This window comes from Anomaloglossus baeobatrachus, chromosome 5 (genome assembly GCF_048569485.1).
Source record: "Anomaloglossus baeobatrachus isolate aAnoBae1 chromosome 5, aAnoBae1.hap1, whole genome shotgun sequence".
Classification (NCBI taxonomy): domain Eukaryota; kingdom Metazoa; phylum Chordata; class Amphibia; order Anura; family Aromobatidae; genus Anomaloglossus; species Anomaloglossus baeobatrachus.
Genome location: NC_134357.1, coordinates 465,530,690 through 465,551,557, shown reverse-complemented (window position 1 = coordinate 465,551,557; position 20,868 = coordinate 465,530,690). Strand labels below are relative to the sequence as shown.

At 47.3% G+C, this 20,868-nt stretch overlaps 1 protein-coding gene and 1 long non-coding RNA gene across 4 annotated transcripts in view; one reads left to right on the top strand and one right to left on the bottom strand.

Annotated features, from left to right (window-relative positions):
* The window catches only part of KCNG1 (potassium voltage-gated channel modifier subfamily G member 1), a 128,550-nt gene extending 118,913 nt beyond the window's left edge, over positions 1 to 9,637 (bottom strand). The window contains exon 1 of the mRNA XM_075350597.1: positions 9,474 to 9,637. The gene's annotated coding sequence lies outside the window, so the exon portion shown is untranslated. The remainder of the gene's footprint in view (positions 1 to 9,473) is intronic.
* The window catches only part of LOC142311832 (uncharacterized), a 463,490-nt gene continuing 452,110 nt past the window's right edge, over positions 9,489 to 20,868 (top strand). For all 3 annotated transcript variants that reach the window (XR_012754302.1, XR_012754301.1, XR_012754303.1), the window contains exon 1: positions 9,489 to 9,671. This is a non-coding gene — a long non-coding RNA (uncharacterized LOC142311832). The remainder of the gene's footprint in view (positions 9,672 to 20,868) is intronic.

Here is a 20,868-nt window from a genome sequence, read left to right as displayed (position 1 = left end):
GCAGCAGACCACACAACCGCTATAGGGCCTGTAAGCCGGAGACCCATCGCTGCTTGGCACCTGGCGGTTCCATTCTCCGGTCAGCGATATCTTATGAATGCATATACAGTTAAATAGATTGGTGGATCAGGGAGCCTAAGGGCGGCTTTGCACGTTGCGACATCGCACGTGCGATGTGGGTGGGGTCAAATTGAAAGTGACGCACATCCGGCGTCACTTTCGACATCGTACTGTGTAAATGCTAGATGATACGATGAACGAGCGCAAAAACGTCGTTATCGGAACATCGTTGCATTCACCGACATTTCCATAATGCCGGTGCCGCGACAGGTACGATGTTGTTCCTCGTTCCTGCGGCAGCACACATCGCTGTGTGTGAAGCCGCAGGAGCGAGGAACATCTCCTTACCTGCCGCCGGCGGCTATGTGGAAGGAAGGAGGTAGGAGGGATGTTTACATCCTGCTCATCTCCGCCCCTCCGCTGCTATTGGCCGCCTGCCGTGTGACGTCGCTATGACGCCGCACGACCCGCCCCCTTAGGAAGGAGGCGGGTCGCCGGCCAGAGCGGCGGTCGCAGGGCAGGTGAGTGCATGTGAAGCTGGCGTAGCGATAATTTTCGCTACGCCAGCTATCACATGATATCGTACCTGCGACGGGGGCGGGGACTATCGCGTGCGACATCGCAGCATCGGCTTGCGATGTCGCAACGTGCAAAGCCCGCCTAAAGCCTGCTTTACACGTTACAATGTTGCCCGTTGCAATTTGTTGCCCGTGTCGCACAATGCTGTAACCCCCGTCACACGTACTTACCTCCCGAATGACCTCGCTGTGGGTGGCGAACATCCACTTCCTGAAGGGGGAGAGACGTTTGGCGTCACAGCGACGTCACACGGCAGCCGGCCAATAGAAGCGGAGGGGCGGAGATGAGCAGGACGTAAACCTCCTTCCTTCCGCATTGCCGGCGGGACGCAGGTAAGCTGTGTTCATCGTTCCTGGGGTGTCACACGGAGCGATGTGTGCTGTCCCGGGTACGATGAACAACAGGGCGTTCGATTTTAAGAAAATGAGCGACATGTCAGCGATGAACGAGAAGGTGAGTATTTCTGCTCGTTCATAGCTGTCACACGCTACGATATCTCTAACGATGCCGGGTGTGCGTCACTTAAGACGTGACCCCGCCGACATCTCGTTAGATATATCGTAGCGTGTAAAGCCCGCTTAAAGGCTGCTTTACACGCAGGGACATCGCTAGCGATGTCGCTAGCGATAGCACCCGCCCCCGTCTGTTGTGTGTCACGGGCAAACTGCTGTCCATGGCAAACAATATCGCAGGTACGCGTCACACATACTTACCTTCCTAACGACGTCGCTGTGGCCGCCGAACAACCTCTTTTTTAAGGGGGCGGTTCATGCGGCGTCACTGCGGCGTCACAGCGACGTCAGTCAGCAGGCCACCAATAGAAGCGGAGAGCAGCCGCATGAACGTCACTGCCACCTTGTTGCCGTAGGACGCAGGAACGCTGTTGTTCGTCATTCCCGGGGTGTCACACGTAGCGATGTGTACTGCCTCAGGAACGACGAACAGCCTGCATAAAGCACGAGCAACGATATTTTGAAAATGAACAACGTGTCAACGATCCACGATTAGGTGAGTATTTCTGATTGTTAGCGGTCGATCGGAGGTGTCACACGCAACAACGTCCCTAACGACGCCGGATGTGCGTCACGAAATCCGTGACCCCGACGACATATCGTTAGATACGTCGTTGCGTGTAAAGCGGCCTTAAGGCTATGTGATCCACCACTTTATCTGTGCCTGTCATTCTGAGACTTTTTGCACTGCACTACGCACACTGCACCATTTTTTTATTGTCATTAGCTGTAGGGCACTCATACTGAGTAGGGATGGACTGTGGGGCTATCCTACTGAGACGAGGGCTGGCATTGGGAAACATTAACCTGAATAGGGGGAGTGCTGGATTTTATACGGAGTGGGGGGATATTGGGACATCATAGCTAGTGGGGGAGATGTGCTGGACATCTTATTAAGTGAGGGGATGGCATTGGGGGGACATCATACTGAATGTGGGGTTGGCATTGAGGCCATCATACTCGGTGGGGGGCTGTCATGGTTGGTTAGCATACTAAGTAGGGTGTGGCTGTGGGGGTCATCAAACTAAGGGACTGTGGGAGCATCGTCGTGAGGTTCAATCATACTGTGTAGAGGGCTGTGGGGACCATGAAACTGTGTAGGTGTATTATACTGACTGATGGCTGTGGGGGTATCATACTAAGTGGGGGCTATCACACTGACATGTGTGGAAGTATTATCCCTGTGTGTGTGGCGGGCATTTTTGAGAGTATGAAACTCTATAATGGCCATGAATGGGGTTTTCTGGGTGAGAACACTAAGGTGCGTCAATAGGGACATACAGTAATTACTGTGTCGATGCAGCAATACATGTCTCTCTCCTTGTTTGTTTTATAGGTTGGACGTTATGCCCCCACATACTCCTCTGAATATTTTTCATTTTTGAGGTGGGGGGGAATTCAAACTTTTGCTATGTAAGTCTATGAATTATACAGTATGTATGCACCCGCTAGTATCCACACAGTCTTCCACTGGAAAGTCCTAGTATCCATAGTGTCTATACAATCCTCCACAATATATTCCAGGTGTCCTTACAGTCCTCTATAAAGTCCTTGTATTCATGCAGTGTGCCACAATACACTACTGGGAGAGTAGAGAAAGAGCCGAATATGCGCTGCTGTGGAGAGCTACTGCCAGGAACATCCAGGACACATCGAAGGGTGCAATGTGGTTTTATATTCAGGAAAAATAACTACGATGCCTTATTTTTCAAGAATAAACACTGCATTGCACCCTTCGATGTGTCCTGGATCTTCCTGGCAGTAGCTCTCCACAGCAGCGCAGACTGGGCACGCTCTCTACTTTCCTGGATCCACGCTGTACCTTGCTGTACACATCTGCAGCAGCCGTACATACTTATGTTATTTTCATGTGTGAACACAACCCACTAAGCTGAGCGAACTATTGGTATTATTCTTTTAACTTTTATCGGATAAGACCATATTTTGCCTATTATTTCACAGAGTATTTCTCACAATACACTACTAGTATCCATACAGTCCTACACTATACAGTCATAGTATCTATACTATACAATCCTTACAATCCTAGTATTTACACAGTCATCCACTATAAAGTCCTAGTATGTATACAGTTCTCTACTGTACAGTACTAGCATCTATACAGTTCTCTACTATACAGTACTAGCATCTATACAGTTCTCTACTATACAGTAATAGTATCCATACAGTCCTACACTATACAGTCATAGTATCTATACAGTACTAGTATCTATACAGTTCTCTACTATACAGTAATAGTATCCATACAGTCCTACACTATACAGTAATAGTATCTATACTATACAATCCTAATATTTATACATAGTCCACTATAAAGTCCTAGTATGTATATAGTTCTCTACTATACAGTACTAGCACCTATACAGTTCTCTACTATACAGTACTAGTATCTATACAGTTCTCTACTATACAGTACTAGCATCTATACAGTTCTCTGCTATACAGTACTAGTATCCATACAGTCCTACACTATACAGTCCTAGAAGCCATACAGTCCTACACTATACAGTCATAGTATCTATACTATACAATCCTAATATTTATATATCGTCCACTATAAAAGTCCTAGTATGTATATAGTTCTCTACTATACAGTACCAGCAGTTATACAGTTCTCTACTATACAGTACTAGTATCTATACAGTTCTCTACTATACAGTACTAGTATCTATACAAATCTACTATACAGTACTAGTACCTATACAGCTCTTTACTATACAGTACTAGTATCTATACAGTTCTCAACTATACAGTATAGTATTTACATAGTCTTCCACTATACAGTCCCAGTATTCATACAGTCCTCACCACAGGTCCTGCAAGGTAAAAAATAAATCAATTGTATAATACTTATGCTAATTCTATCAGGAGGAGGGAATAACTATGAATACCCCCCACATATATTATCTGATCCTCAGCTGCTGTCACTCAAGAAGCTAATGATTTTATAAACTTTACTTTCTTGAATTTCAAAACCAGGGCTGACCACTACAGGTATGAAGAGAATCAGCCTGATAGCGCCAGTATAGCTCTGGCTTAGGTTATATACAAAAATCCTGGTGATTGGTTCCCTTTAATATACACACAGTCCTCCACCTTCCAGTCCTAGTATTCATACAGTCCTCCACCTTCCAGTCCTAGTATTCATACAGTCCTCCACCTTCCAGTCCTAGTATTCATACAGTCCTCCACCTTCCAGTCCTAGTATTCATACAGTCCTCCACCTTCCAGTCCTAGTATTCATACAGTCCTCCACCTTCCAGTCCTAGTATTCATACAGTCCTCCACCTTCCAGTCCAAGTATTCATACAGTCCTCCACCTTCCAGTCCAAGTATTCATACAGTCCTCCACCTTCCAGTCCAAGTATTCATACAGTCCTCCACCTTCCAGTCCAAGTATTCATACAGTCCTCCACCTTCCAGTCCTAGTATTCATACAGTCCTCCACCTTCCAGTCCTAGTATTCATACAGTCCTCCACCTTCCAGTCCTAGTATTCATACAGTCCTCCACCTTCCAGTCCTAGTATTCATACAGTCCTCCACCTTCCAGTCCCAGTATTCATACAGTCCTCCACCTTCCAGTCCCAGTATTCATACAGTCCTCCACCTTCCAGTCCTAGTATTCATACAGTCCTCCACCTTCCAGTCCTAGTATTCATACAGTCCTCCACCTTCCAGTCCTAGTATTCATACAGTCCTCCACCTTCCAGTCCAAGTATTCATACAGTCCTCCACCTTCCAGTCCAAGTATTCATACAGTCCTCCACCTTCCAGTCCAAGTATTCATACAGTCCTCCACCTTCCAGTCCTAGTATTCATACAGTCCTCCACCTTCCAGTCCTAGTATTCATACAGTCCTCCACCTTCCAGTCCTAGTATTCATACAGTCCTCCACCTTCCAGTCCCAGTATTCATACAGTCCTCCACCTTCCAGTCCCAGTATTCATACAGTCCTCCACCTTCCAGTCCTAGTATTCATACAGTCCTCCACCTTCCAGTCCAAGTATTCATACAGTCCTCCACCTTCCAGTCCAAGTATTCATACAGTCCTCCACCTTCCAGTCCAAGTATTCATACAGTCCTCCACCTTCCAGTCCAAGTATTCATACAGTCCTCCACCTTCCAGTCCTAGTATTCATACAGTCCTCCACCTTCCAGTCCTAGTATTCATACAGTCCTCCACCTTCCAGTCCTAGTATTCATACAGTCCTCCACCTTCCAGTCCCAGTATTCATACAGTCCTCCACCTTCCAGTCCCAGTATTCATACAGTCCTCCACCTTCCAGTCCTAGTATTCATACAGTCCTCCACCTTCCAGTCCTAGTATTCATACAGTCCTCCACCTTCCAGTCCTAGTATTCATACAGTCCTCCACCTTCCAGTCCTAGTATTCATACAGTCCTCCACCTTCCAGTCCTAGTATTCATACAGTCCTCCACCTTCCAGTCCTAGTATTCATACAGTCCTCCACCTTCCAGTCCTAGTATTCATACAGTCCTCCACCTTCCAGTCCTAGTATTCATACAGTCCTCCACCTTCCAGTCCTAGTATTCATACAGTCCTCCACCTTCCAGTCCTAGTATTCATACAGTCCTCCACCTTCCAGTCCTAGTATACATACAGTCCTCCAGTATGTCACCTTCCAGTCTACCAATTCATATAGACCTCTAATATACAGTCATAGTATCCATAAAATCCTCCAGTATACAGTCCTCTATTATACAGTCTCAATAGCCATACAGTCCTCCACTATACACTTCTAGTATACAATCCTCCACCATATAATCCTAGTATCATCCCAGCCCTGCAGTTTATAAAGCTATATTCAAGTTTCAGTGTCATCCCATAATGTGGCTATATCATTTCACTGAGATTCCATTGTACTGAACTGTATAATCCTGATATATCCCCAATACTAAAACATATCATTCAGATACCCTTCTAGTACCATTCTACAAACCATTGTGCATTATACGACTCCAGCATGCGCAGATCCCAGTGCAGTATTATAGAATACAGTACGTTGCATGTTCCTGTATGATCGGAGTGCTCCATTCTACAATGTGATACAATGTAGAAATGATTCTAGATGTTCAACAGGCAATCCCAATGTTCATCTATACAATCGGGGTCCTAGGCTGAAATCCATAGAGTTTATATGTCCTCTTGGTGTTTGCATTGGTTATTACCGGTTCTCTGGTTTCCTTCCACTTTCTGAAACATTTTGGTGGGTTTATTGGCCTCTTATAAAACTGATTCTTTTACAAATGGGTAAGTCATGGGGGAAAAGATTGTGAGCCCCAGTAGGGACGAGTGATCTCTGTGCAATGCTGTGGAACATGTTGATGCTTTATAAACAACAGGATATGTGTTAATCCCATTACTATACTATGCAATCCCAGTATAATCCCAGTACTTCATTATACAGTATCCAATTAATCCCAGTATTTCACAGCACAGAGAAAATTGCATTATATATTCCCAGTATTTCCCCAGAACAATCACAGCATGATCCAAGTACTGCATTATACAATCTAAGTATTTCAGTATACAACTCCAGTATGATCCCATTTGTAAACGCTATACAGTCCCAGTATAATCCAAGTACTACTGTAAACTATACAGTCCCAGTAGTGCACTATACAATCCCAGTATGATCCCAGTATTGCACTATACAATCCCAGTATGATGCCAGTATTGCACTATACAATCCCATGATGATCTTCGTATTGCATATTGTATGTTACTAGTAATTTACTATACCAGTATGATCCCAGTACTTTATTGTGTACACTCCTAGTATTGCATTATACAATTCCAGTATGATCTCATTAGTGCAGTGTGCCTAGTACTTCACTATACAATCCCAGTATGATCCAAGTTTTGCGCTATACAATCCCAATTTGATCCCAGTTTAGCAGTATACAATCCCAGTATGATCTCAGTAATGCACTATGCAGTCCCAGTATGATTCCAGTACTTTTACTGTATACACTCCCAGTATTGCATTTTACAATCCCAGTATAATCTCATTATTGCACTGTGTTCCTAGTAGTTCACTATTCAATCTCAGTATAATCCCAGTACTGCACTATACAATCCCAGTATGATCCCAGTACTGCACTATACAATCCCAGTATAATCCCAGTACTGCACTATACAATCTCAGTAATATCTCTGTATTGAATATTGCATATTGCAACGGGAGTACTCCTAGTATGCTCCCAGAATTTTCCTATAGACACTCCCAGTATGATCCCAGTACTGCACTATACAATCCCAGTATGATCCCAGTTCTGCACTATACAATCCCAGTATGATCCCAGTACTGCACTATACAATCCCAGTATGATCCCAGTACTGCACTATACAATCCCAGTATGATCCCAGTACTGCACTATACAATCCCAGTATAATCCCAGTACTGCACTATACAATCCCAGTATGATCCCAGTTCTGCACTATACAATCCCAGTATGATCCCAGTTCTGCACTATACAATCCCAGTATGATCCCAGTACTGCACTATACAATCCCAGTATGATCCCAGTACTGCACTATACAATCCCAGTATGATCCCAGTACTGCACTATACAATCCCAGTATGATCCCAGTACTGCACTATACAATCCCAGTATGATCCCAGTACTGCACTATACAATCCCAGTATGATCCCAGTTCTGCACTATACAATCCCAGTATGATCCCAGTTCTGCACTATACAATCCCAGTATGATCCCAGTTCTGCACTATACAATCCCAGTATGATCCCAGTTCTGCACTATACAATCCCAGTATGATCCCAGTACTGCACTATACAATCCCAGTATGATCCCAGTACTGCACTATACAATCCCAGTATGATCCCAGTACTGCACTATACAATCCCAGTATGATCCCAGTTCTGCACTATACAATCCCAGTATGATCCCAGTACTGCACTATACAATCCCAGTATGATCCCAGTTCTGCACTATACAATCCCAGTATGATCCCAGTTCTGCACTATACAATCCCAGTATGATCCCAGTTCTGCACTATACAATCCCAGTATGATCCCAGTACTGCACTATACAATCCCAGTATGATCCCAGTACTGCACTATACAATCCCAGTATGATCCCAGTACTGCACTATACAATCCCAGTATGATCCCAGTTCTGCACTATACAATCCCAGTATGATCCCAGTACTGCACTATACAATCCCAGTACTGCACTATACAATCCCAGTATGATCCCAGTACTGCCCTATACAATCCCAGTATGATCCCAGTACTGCACTATACAATCCCAGTATGATCCCAGTTCTGCACTATACAATCCCAGTATGATCCCAGTTCTGCACTATACAATCCCAGTATGATCCCAGTACTGCACTATACAATCCCATGATTGATGTATGATCCCAGTTCTGCACTATACAATCCCAGTATGATCCCAGTTCTGCACTATACAATCCCAGTATGATCCCAGTTCTGCACTATACAATCCCAGTATGATCCCAGTACTGCACTATACAATCCCATGATTGATGTATGATCCCAGTACTGCACTATACAATCCCAGTATGATCCCAGTACTGCACTATACAATCCCAGTATGATCCCAGTACTGCACTATACAATCCCAGTATGATCCCAGTTCTGCACTATACAATCCCATGATTGATGTATGATCCAAGTACTGCACTATACAATCTCAGTAATATCTCTGTATTGAATATTGCATATTGCTACGGTAGTACTCCTAGTATGATCCCAGTATTTTCCTATAGACACTCCCAGTATGATCCCAGTACTTCACTGTATGTTCCCAGTACCCCAGCATACCATCCCATTATGACCCCCTGGATCTCTATGTGACAGGACAGAGGACCTGCTAGAGATGTGCCCAGTGATTTTCTGCCCAATTTATTAACCTGTTGTAGACTGTAAGTTTTGCATCTGTTTGGTATGGCAGCCCTGGGATGGGCACCAGGACCACCATTACCCCCTGCCCCCTATATCACTGATACGTGTTGCTGCTTTGAGGACAAAGTCACCTTCTAACGCTAGAGCCCAGACCATCACATAGCACCCACCTGTCCCTTGCAGCATGGACCACACAGCTAAAGTTCCCGTGAAGCCCCTGGACTCCATGCCTGGGACGCCCCTGAATCTGCTGCACCCCATGCTGCTGCACCCCATGCTGCTGCACCCCATGCTGCTGCACCCCATGCTGCGCTCCTCTGTGTGCTCCGTGCCCTAAGTTAGCAGCAGTCTCCACTAGAGAGCAACACGTGTCCACAACTGAACTTACTTCTCAGGACGGGCAGCTCCCGGTGCCAGCGGCTGCGGATGGCGGTGCCAGCGCCGGACACATCACCCGTGCTCCCGGTGCAGGTGGCTGCGGGGAGAGCGATGCTAGCAGTGCCGGAGCTGGTGTGAGGCTGAGGCGGCAGGAGGAGGCGCCATCACTGAGCACCGAGGAGGGGCCTGAGCGGAAGAAAATTGCGAGGTGATAAAAGTCCTCCAGCAAGAGAGGAGGTGACAGAACCGTGCTGTGTGCATGGGCACCTGTGCGCCTTCATATCTGCGGCACAGGAAGCTCACTGACTGCTGTCACTCACATTGCAATGACTGGTGGATTGCACTCACACTATGCAGACTTCTGACAGTCACTAACACTGTCCTGAGTGATGGTTGTCACTCACACTGTGCAGACTGCTGACCCTCTCTCATACTGTGCCGACTTATGGCTGTCGCTCACATTGCGCTAACTGCTGTCACATTATGCCAACTATTGTCTGTCACTTACACTATGCTGACTGTTGGCTGTCACTCACACTGAGCCGACTGATAGCTGTCACATTGTGCTGACAGATGGCTGTCACTCACACTGCTGACTGATGCCTGTCACTCACACTGTGCTGACTGATGCCTGTCACTCATACTGTGCTGACTGATGCCTGTCACTCATACTGTGCTGACTGATGCCTGTCACTCATACTGTGCTGACTGATGCCTGTCACTCACACTGTGCTGACAGATGGCTGTCACTCACACTGCTGACTGATGCCTGTCACTCACACTGCTGACTGATGCCTGTCACTCACACTGTGCTGACTGATGCCTGTCACTCACACTGTGCTGACTGATAGCTGTCACATTGTGCTGACAGATGGCTGTCACTCACACTGCTGACTGATGCCTGTCACTCACACTGTGCTGACTGATGCCTGTCACTCATACTGTGCTGACTGATGCCTGTCACTCATACTGTGCTGACTGATGCCTGTCACTCATACTGTGCTGACTGATGGCTGTCACTCATACTGTGCTGACTGATGCCTGTCACTCATACTGTGCTGACTGATGCCTGTCACTCACACTGTGCTGACTGATGCCTGTCACTCATACTGTGCTGACTGATGCCTGTCACTCATACTGTGCTGACTGATGCCTGTCACTCATACTGTGCTGACTGATGCCTGTCACTCATACTGTGCTGACTGATGCCTGTCACTCATACTGTGCTGACTGATGCCTGTCACTCATACTGTGCTGACTGATGCCTGTCACTCATACTGTGCTGACTGATGCCTGTCACTCACACTGTGCTGACTGATGGCTGTCACACTGTGCTGACTGATGCCTGTCACACTGTGCCTGACTGATGGCTGTCACTCATACTGTGGTGACTGATGGCTGTCACTCACACTGTGCTGACTGATGGCTGTCACACTGTGCCTGACTAATGCCTGTCACACTGTGCCTGACTGATGGCTGTCACTCATACTGTGGTGACTGATGGCTGTCACACTGTGCCTGACTAATGCCTGTCACACTGTGCCTGACTGATGGCTGTCACTCATACTGTGGTGACTGATGGCTGTCACTCATACTGTGCTGACTGATGGCTGTCACACTGTGCCTGACTAATGCCTGTCACACTGTGCCTGACTGATGGCTGTCACTCATACTGTGGTGACTGATGGCTGTCACACTGTGCCAACTGATGGCTGTCACACTGTGCCAACTGATGGCTGTCACTCATATTGTGCTGTCTGATGCCTGTCACCAAGGGCGTAACTATAGTAGGTGTAGTGTTTGCAATCGTACCCGGGCCCTACAGGCTAAGGGCCCCAGTAATCCCTTTGGTCTATATGAAAAAACCAATGCTGTTAAAGACTTGCATTAATTGGGACCCCATTGAAACTTTTGCATTGAAGCCCATGAGCTTGAAGTTCTGCTGCTGGCTGTCACTCTCACTGTGCTGACTGATGGCTGCGATGATTGATGCCTGTCATTGTACTGGTTTAGAATTGCCTGAAATCAGCTATTTATCTTTATTCTTCATTTACAAATAGCACATAACATATTCTGTATCTTACACCTGTTCCTGAATCATGTTGAAAGCTAGGATGATTGTGTCTACAGTTACTTTTTTGCTGCCTAAGTCTGCTTTCACACATCCGGTTTTTCCTGTGCGGCACAATCCGGCGCTTTGCAGAAAAAACGCAACCATTTTTTTTTGCCGCCGGTTGCGGGTTTTTTTGCAGAGACTTACATTAGTGCCGTATTGTGCCACATGGGCTTGCGTTCCGTCCGTTTTTTGCTGCATGTGTCAGATTTAGCCGATGCGGCGGTCGGATGGAACGCTGCCTGGCACTTTGTTTGTCCGGCAAAAAACCCCGCATCGCACCGCATCCGGCCAATGCGGCGCGATTTGCAATGCATGCCTATGGACGCCGGATGCATTTTTTCCACTGCACATGCTCAGTAGCCTGCCGCAAGCGGCAAAAACCGGACGAGCCACATGTAAAAAACTTATGCAAAGGATGCGGTATTGTCGCCGCATCCGTTGCATAGGTTTTAGAGCCGGATTGGCCGACTCTGCTAAAACCGGAGGTGTGAAAGCAGCCTATTGAACAAACCGCATAGATATACACAAGACTTATATTACCTGTTAACTCTTAAAGTGAATTTTGCCGCCCTCCCAGACTAGGATTCGGCTGTTTTCTGAGCATACTGTTAAGCAGACAGCTGGCTCAGAGAAGATGCAGCGCGTCAGCTCCCAGCAATCCATTGTTCTTGCACCATTCATACAGGAGTACAATTGAAGTACTAAACACCAACATTTCCGGGTGAGGGCGACTTCAATACACTGCTGATGTCACTTCTTGGCAGAGCAGACAGCGTTGGTGGTAAATGCTCCAGTGGAGCTGGAGACACTGAAGATTTATTGTAATTTGGGGGGCATATATTTGAGGACACAGTTTGGGGAGCAAAGGGAGGGATGGGTACTGACACAGAGGAGTGAGGAGAAGATAGGTGCTGACACAGAATATTGTGCGGGGGGGGAGGAATTTGAGGACACTGTTTGGTAAACAAAGAAGGGGATGGGTGCAGACAGTATAGGGAACGAGGGAGGACGGGTGTAGACACAGTATGGGGAGCAAGGGGGGCGATGTCAGGGGACACAGTATGCGGAGTGAGGGGGGATGTATGAGGAAACAGTTTGAGAAGTGGGGGAATTTGTGCAGACAAAGTATGGGGAGCCCGGGTGATGGGATAGTTGCAGACACAGTGTAACGGGGTGCCAGGGGTGCCTCGGGGGTTGTAGTCGTGGCCCCTTTTTCTATCAGGCTAACCCCTGGCTCCGCCGTCACTATTGGGACAGGAGATTGCTTGGTGGGGCAAAGTGTGGTGGTGCAGATAACGCCGTCAGATGTACAAAGACTTTGCAGACGTAGTTCGGTTGAACCAGAAGGCATGTTTATTGTACACTTCTTCATAACAGAGGCAATAATCAGATGATTTCACAACTTCTGCTGGGGGAAAACCTTTTCTGGACGTCTCCTCTAGTGGGGATGTGCCCGGCTACTCCACTTCACCTAGGCTCCCACTCCGGCTATCACAGTCTTGACCCACACAATTCCTGCTTCACCTTTGAGGACACGTTCTCTTTCCTTTCCTTCGCTTTTCTGTCCACCCAGCTCCCACACTCTGCCCCTTCTGCTTCTTCTCTCCCGTCCCGGACTCAACTGCCTTCCACACACACTTCTCTCCCTTCCCCCTAAGCTGCCGGCTCCTCCTCCCTCCTGCACAGTTTCTATGGGGACAGCCGTCCCACCCAGCCTCTAGGGGAACACCCACTACACAGTAAAGACATTTTTATTAATAACATCAACATTAACATGACTATCTACCCCAGCGTGGGGTATCTTCAGGGGGAAAACTGCACCTCCTTGTAAAGGGTCTGCCCACCCCTTACATTCCTCCCCTCTTTCTGCCTAAGCCTCCCGGCAAGGCTCGAACCTGTAAAACACAATTTAGCAGCAAGGCAAACTTTGGATAAAACTTTAAAACCTTCATAAACAAAGTCAACCACTGAGCGCACAAGTTCTGCGCCCGGAGTCCCTCCTGGGAGCTCCCGGTCTTTGTAGACAGTGTGCCCGGAGGCCTTCAGCAGGCACTCCCGGTCTTTGCTGGTCTTCTGCCTGGAGGCTTTCACAGCACTCCCGGTCTTTGTAGGTAGGAGTACAAACAGTAAAGTCTCCGTTAACAACACAGAGGGAGCCCCTGGCTCAGTCCAGCATCAGGCTCCTTCCGGGCTCGGTAACTTAAACATGGTTGCAAACTGTGGAACTTTTCCGGCTCTTTTAACAATGCCGGTACTCAACACGAACAGGTCCATTACCTCCGGTCATTACGGGTCACACGGGATGGTAAGCGCGCTGACATTCGGCCCGCTGAGCCCTCACATAATCGGAAAGGGACTGACCTGGCAAGCGGCGCAGCCTCGAACGGTTCGTAGTTGACTGGTGGTTCTGGCGCCTCTGTCTCCGGTTTTGCCTCTTCAACCCCCGACGGGGGTGACGGGGTCACTGAACGGGACGGCTGGGGACTACCCACGACGATCACCGGGTGTGTGACCATGCTCTGGTGGATCGCTAACACCGCCGGTGTCCCCTTTTCTGGGTCAGCACTCAGTCCTGTCATGACTTCTGGCGACACCGCCGGCGTGTTTCTCGGCCGGGAAATCTCAGCCAGCACCGGTCTCTGTTGTGTACATCTCCGGTACTGACACTCTTCCCATTCGATCTCTTGCTGCCACTGTGCGGCCTCTTGTGCAGTGGGCATCCGGGTCACTCCTACGGCAAATAGGCCCCGGCATCCCACTTCTCTCCGGAACTTCACCTTTTCTCCCGGGTACAGCGTATGAAGGCGTTGTGGTAAGCCCTCAGTGTCCAGGTTAACCCGGTTGTAGAAGAAATGGTCGCCGGTCTCTTCGTCCTCAATTAATCCATAGCCCTCCGCCTGATTGAATTTGACCACGGTGCCAACGGTGCACTGCCGATCAAACTCGTCGCTAAGGGGACCGGCCATCATCTCGCGGGCCACGGTCTCGGCCAGTAACCTTTCCTGCACCGGATCGGGTTCAGGCGGTGGGGACTTTCGCTAAGTCAGGGGCGTCGGCTTTACCGGCTCCCAAAAGAATCCCCACTCATCTTCTTCTAGCTCCCGGGCATGTTGCTCTTCCGGGGCCGGAACTGCTGTGTGGGTTGGAGGTCCCACCTCGACTGGCGTGAACACCTCCGGACACTGGAGTGGTTCTCCCAGGACTTCGCTTCCCGGCCGTAGCTGCGCCTTGTAGGTGGCCCGGACTTCAGTCGAGGTCTCACCGGTCGCGGCATCCCAGGAAGTGACCCACGTTACTTTTGAGGGCCGCTCCGGTCCTCCTGGCACAGCCGGTAGGTTAAGGGTAAGTCCTACCGCGGCCGCAGTCTGCTTCGGGCGTCCTCTCCCCAGGCTGGTTGCTACCAGCGCGCCCACTGCAGCATGCTGTTTTCTTGGGGTCTCCATCTCGCTTGGAGTCAGTCTCTGAGTTGGCGTTTCTTGCAATGGCGCCGGGGCAGGTGGAGATGCTGGGGAAGGTGGAGGCGGGCCTTCATTTCCCGCTCTTGGATACACTCCACCCCCAGTCTCGCACATCAAATCGACCCGGCCGAGGCAGCTCTTCTTTTTTTCTGTAACGCCGCCCACTTCACATGTCTTCATCAGCATCCTGGGGCCAGCACCTCCCCTCTTTGAGCGGCGCACTCCGCACTTCTTTTTCTTCACCGGCCAGCCCCAGGCTTTTCTTTTGGCGCCAATTCTTCGCACGCTCACTGTGTTCGTGAAGACGGTGGCCATCTTACCGCTGTCTTGTGCCTGGTCCAACGCCTTAGGCACCACTTGGTCTCCATCTTCTTGGATCGGGACCCCCTGCAGATAATCCGGATCCTGCCGACTACGCCACATGTAACGGGGTGCCAGGGGTGCCTCGGGGGTTGTAGTCGTGGCCCCTTTTTCTATCAGGATAACCCCTGGCTCCGCCGTCACTATTGGGACAGGAGATTGCTTGGTGGGGCAGAGTGTGGTGGTGCAGATAACGCCGTCAGATGTACAAAGACTTTGCAGACATAGTTCGGTTGAACCAGAAGGCATGTTTATTGTACGCTTCTTCATAACAGAGGCAATAATCAGATGATTTCACAACTTCTGTGGGGGAAAACCTTTTCTGGACGTCTCCTCTAGTGGGGATGTGCCCGGCTACTCCACTTCACCTAGGTTCCCACTCCGGCTATCACAGTCTTGACCCACACAATTCCTGCTTCACCTTTGAGGACACGTTCTCTTTCCTTTCCTTCGCTTTTCTGTCCGCCCAGCTCCCACACTCTGCCCCTTCTGCTTCTTCTCTCCCGTCCCGGACTCAACTGCCTTCCACACACACTTCTCTCCCTTCCCCCTAAGCTGCCGGCTCCTCCTCCCTCCTGCACAGTTTCTATGGGGACAGCCGTCCCACCCAGCCTCTAGGGGAACACCCACTACACAGTAAAGACATTTTTATTAATAACATCAACATTAACATGACTATCTACCCCAGCGTGGGGTATCTTCAGGGGGAAAACTGCACCTCCTTGTAAGGGGTCTGCCCACCCCTTACAACAGTATAAAGAACTAGAGGATGAGTGAAGAGATAGTATGGGGAGCAAGGGGGAAGACAGAAATTTGAGGACACAGTATGAAAGCAATGGAGGGATGGGTGCAGACACAGTATGAGACCAAGAAGAGGCATGTATGAGAGGAGTTATTTATGCATACACAGTTTGGGGAGCGAGGGGGATGGAATGGGTGTGGGGGGGATGTGTGAGGATTTAGTATGCATAAGCAAGGATGGTTGACCTTAGGAAGATCAACATCCAACACCGCGGAGACACCATCACGTGTTTCTCAATGCAGTGATTCTAAAGCAATGCCCCCTGTGAAATATTCAAAACAAGAAAGCCTGCGGAGACACCATCACATGTTTCTCAACGCTGGCAGGAAACTAGAGAGGTCTTTCACTGGGAAGGAACAACCATGGGAAGGGCAGTCTCCAGTCAATGAGACCACCTATGCCAAACATGGTATCCATCCACAGACAGCTGTTACGGGGTATTTGCCCTTCATCTTGTTTTGAATATTTCCCAGGGGGCATTGCTCTAGAATCACTGCGTTGAGAAACACGTGATGGTGTCTCCGCGGTGTTGGATGTTGATCTCCCTAGGTCAATCATCCTTGCTTATGCAGTCTTCTACTAGGCATTGCTTCCACTAGCCAGTTTCCTACTCCCCACTGATGAGGGGCAAATACCCCGAAACAGCTGTCTGTGGATGGATACCATGTTTGGCATAGGTGGTCTCCTTGACTGGAGACTGCCCTTCCCGTGGTTGTTCCTTCCCGGTGAAAGACCTGGCTAGTTTCCTGCCAGCGTTGAGAAACATGTGATGGTGTCTCCGCAGGCTTTCTTGTTTTGAGGATTTAGTATGGTTAGCAGGGGGATGTGAGCTGAAACAGTGAGTTATGTGTGAGGAGCTTTTTGAGGGTAATAATATGAGACTGTATGGGGAAGTGTGAGGGAGTACAGAATAGAAACTGGGTAGTGTGTGTGTAGTTGGCGTGCATGGTCATGACCACTGAACGTCCACGCCCACTAGTTGGACACATCCACTCCTTACACTTGTATTGAGTGAGGCTGCGGACACTAGTCGGGATCTAGCCAGCAACATGCATATCGCATAATTGCAGTCATGTGACCACCTTTCCTGGCTCAGCCACTGGCAGATTCTCGCAGCGCACAGTGCGTGCCCTGGAAGGATTCATAAGTCTGCAGTCACATACTGTAGATTATAGAAGCACGGTCTGATAGAGCACTAAGGAGGCCACAATATTAGATTAATTTTTTTTAGAATTTATTGTTTTCTATCAGCCACAACGTGTTTCGATATACACAATATCTTCATCAGGTGGATAACAAAAATTAAAAATAAAAAAAATTAATCTAATACTGTGGCCTCCTTAGCGCTCTATCAGACCGTGCTTCTATACTTTACTGCTGATCTTCCCCTCTGTGCGTTCACGGCAAGAGCTGCTTGATACGGAGGTCAGATGAGCAGAGACGCCCAGTGATCTGTCATGTGACCAGCTCTTCAGGAATTTGCTTCCCTGGATGGACATCGTGGGCTAACAGGTTAGAAGAGCTCTGACACCACACTCCCGCCTTATACCGTGGTTGTGCGAGGGCTACACAACCACATCAGGTGAGTAGATTCCTTTTCTCCTCCTCACCGCTATCTCCCAGAACCTTCACATGCGCTCCCTTGTTTAATTTTTATCCACATACTGTAGATTGTCATATAGAGTAACTGCAGACATCACTTTAGACCGGACAATCCCTTTAAGGACATACTGGGAGTTGTAGGTTCATGTCATAGAAATGTATATGGGTCTGACCTGATATTACAATTGATACACCATGTACACTGTGTGCAGACTTATTAGGCATATGAGTATTTTGATCACATGATAATTTTTATATATGTTGTCCTACTTCAAGCTGTATAGGCTTGAGAGCCAACTACCAATTAAGTAAATTAGGTGATGTACATCTCTGTAATGAGGAGGGGTGTGGTTTAATGACATCAACACCCTATATAAGGGGTGCATACTTATTAGGCAACTTCCTTTCCTTTGCCAAAATGGACCAGAAGAGAGATTTGACGGGCTCTGAAAAGTCCAAAATTGTGAGATGTCTTGCAGAGGGATGCAGCAGTCTTGAAATTGCCAAAGTTTTGAAGCATGATCACCGAACAATCAAACGTTTCATGGCAAATAGCCAACAGGGTCGCAAGAAGCGTGTTGGGCAAAAAAGGCGCAAAATAACTGCCCATGAATTGAGGAAAATCAAGCGTGAAGCTGCCAAGATGCCATTTGCCAACAGTTTGGCCATATTTCAGAGCTGTAACGTTACTGGAGTATCAAAAAGCACAAGGTGTGCCATTCTCAGGGACATGGCCAAGGTAAGGAAGGCTGAAAAACAACCACCTTTGAACAAGAAACATAAGATAAAACGTCAAGACTGAACCAAGAAATATCTTAAGAATGATTTTTGAAAGGTTTTATGGACTGATGAAATGAGAGTGACTCTTGATGGGCCAGATGGATGGGCCAGAAGCTGATCACTAAAGGGCAGAGAGCTCCACTCCGACTCAAACGCCTGCAAGGTGGAGGTGGGGTACTGGTATGGACTGGTATCATCAAAGATGAACTTGTGGGACCTTTTCAGGTTGAGGATGGAATGAAGCTCAACTCCCAGACCTACTCACAGTTTCTGGAAGACAACTTCTTCAAGCAGTGGTACAGGAAGAAGTCGGTATCGTTAAAAAAAACATGATTTTCATGCAGGACAATGCTCCATCACATGAATCCAACTACTCCACAGCGTGGCTGGCCAGTTAAGGTCTAAAAGATGAAAAAATAATGACATGGCCCCCTTGTTCACCTGATCTGATCCCCATAGAGAACCTGTGGTCCCCTCATAAAATGTAAGATCTAGAGGGAGGGAAAACAGTCCACCTCTTGGAACAGTGTCTGGGAGGCTGTGGTGGCTGCTGCACGCAATGTTGATCGTACACAGATCAAGCAACTGACAGAATCTAGTGATCGGAGTCAAAGAGTGGTCATAAATGGTTGCACATCCAGTTGGAAGACTGTCTCAAGTGGGGTACCATAGGGCTCTGTCCTGGGCCCCGTGTTGTTCAACATCTTTATCAATGATTTAGATGAAGGAATTAAGGGTAAATTGATTACATTTGCTGATAACACAAAGCTAGGAGGAATAGCTAATTCTAGAGAAGAGAGAGAGAAGATTCAACAAGATCTAAACAAGCTGGAACAGTGGGCAGCAACTAAAAGAATGGGTTTTAACTGGGAGAAATGCAAAGTCGTACATCTTGGCAAGAATATTGAAAAAAGCATATACAGCATGGGAGGAATAGATCTATCCAACAGCATGTGTGAAAAAGACTTAGGTATACTAATAGATCACAGACTGAACATAAGTCAACAGTGTGATGCAGCAGCAGAAAAGGCAAACACCATTCTAGGATGTATTAAAAGAAGCATACAGTCTAGATTACGTGAAGTCATTATCCCCCTTTACTCCTCTTTGGTCAGACCTCATCTGGAATATTGTGCCCAGTTCTGGGCACCACATTTTAAAAAAGACATCAACAAACTGGAGCAAGTTCAGAGAAGAGTGACCAGAATGGTGACTGGACTGCAAACCATGTCCTATGGGGAACGGTTACAGGATTTAGGATTGTTTAGCTTTCGAAAGAGAAGACTGAGAGGAGACCTAATAGCGGTCTACAAATATCGTAATGGCTGTCACACTGTAGAGGGATCAGTTTTATTCTCATTTTCACAAGGAAAGACTATAATCAATGGAATGAAACTGATAGGGAGGAGACACAGATTAGATATTAGAAAAAAAAATTTGACAGTGATCAATGAGTGGAACAGGCTGCCACGAGAGGTGGGGAGTTCTCCTTCAATGGAAGTCTTTAAAAAGAGGTTGGACGAACATCTGTCTGGGATGATTTAGTGAATCCTGCTTTGAGCAGGGGGTTGGACTAGATGACCTAGGAGGTCCATTCCAACTCTAATATTCTATGATTCTATGGATGGTAGGCTGTTGAGTGTCATCATAAAGAAAGGTGGCTATAGTCACTAATTTTTTGGGGTTTTGTTTTTGCATGTCAGAAATGTTTATTTCTAAATTTTATGCAGTTATATTGGTTTACCTGGTGAAAATAAACAAGTGAGTTGGGAATATACAGTCATATGAAAAAATTTGGGCACCCCTATTAATGTTAACCTTTTTTCTTTATAACAATTTGGGTTTTTGCAACAGCTATTTCAGTTTCATATATCTAATAACTGATGGACTGAGTAATATTTCTGGATTGAAATGAGGTTTATTGTACTAACAGAAAATGTGCAATCCGCATTTAAACAAAATTTGACCGGTGCAAAAGTATGGGCACCTCAACATAAAAGTGACATTAATATTTTGTAGATCCTCCTTTTGCAAAAATAACAGCTTCTAGTCGCTTCCTGTAGCTTTTAATGAGTTCCTGGATCCTGGATGAAGTTATATTTGACCATTCCTGTTTACAAAACAATTCCAGTTCAGTTAAGTTTGATGGTCGCCGAGCATGGACAGCACGCTTCAAATCATCCCACAGATTTTCAATGATATTCAGGTCTGGGGACTGGGATGGCCATTCCAGAACATTGTAATTGTTCCTCTGCATGAATACCTGAGTAGATTTGGAGCGGTGTTT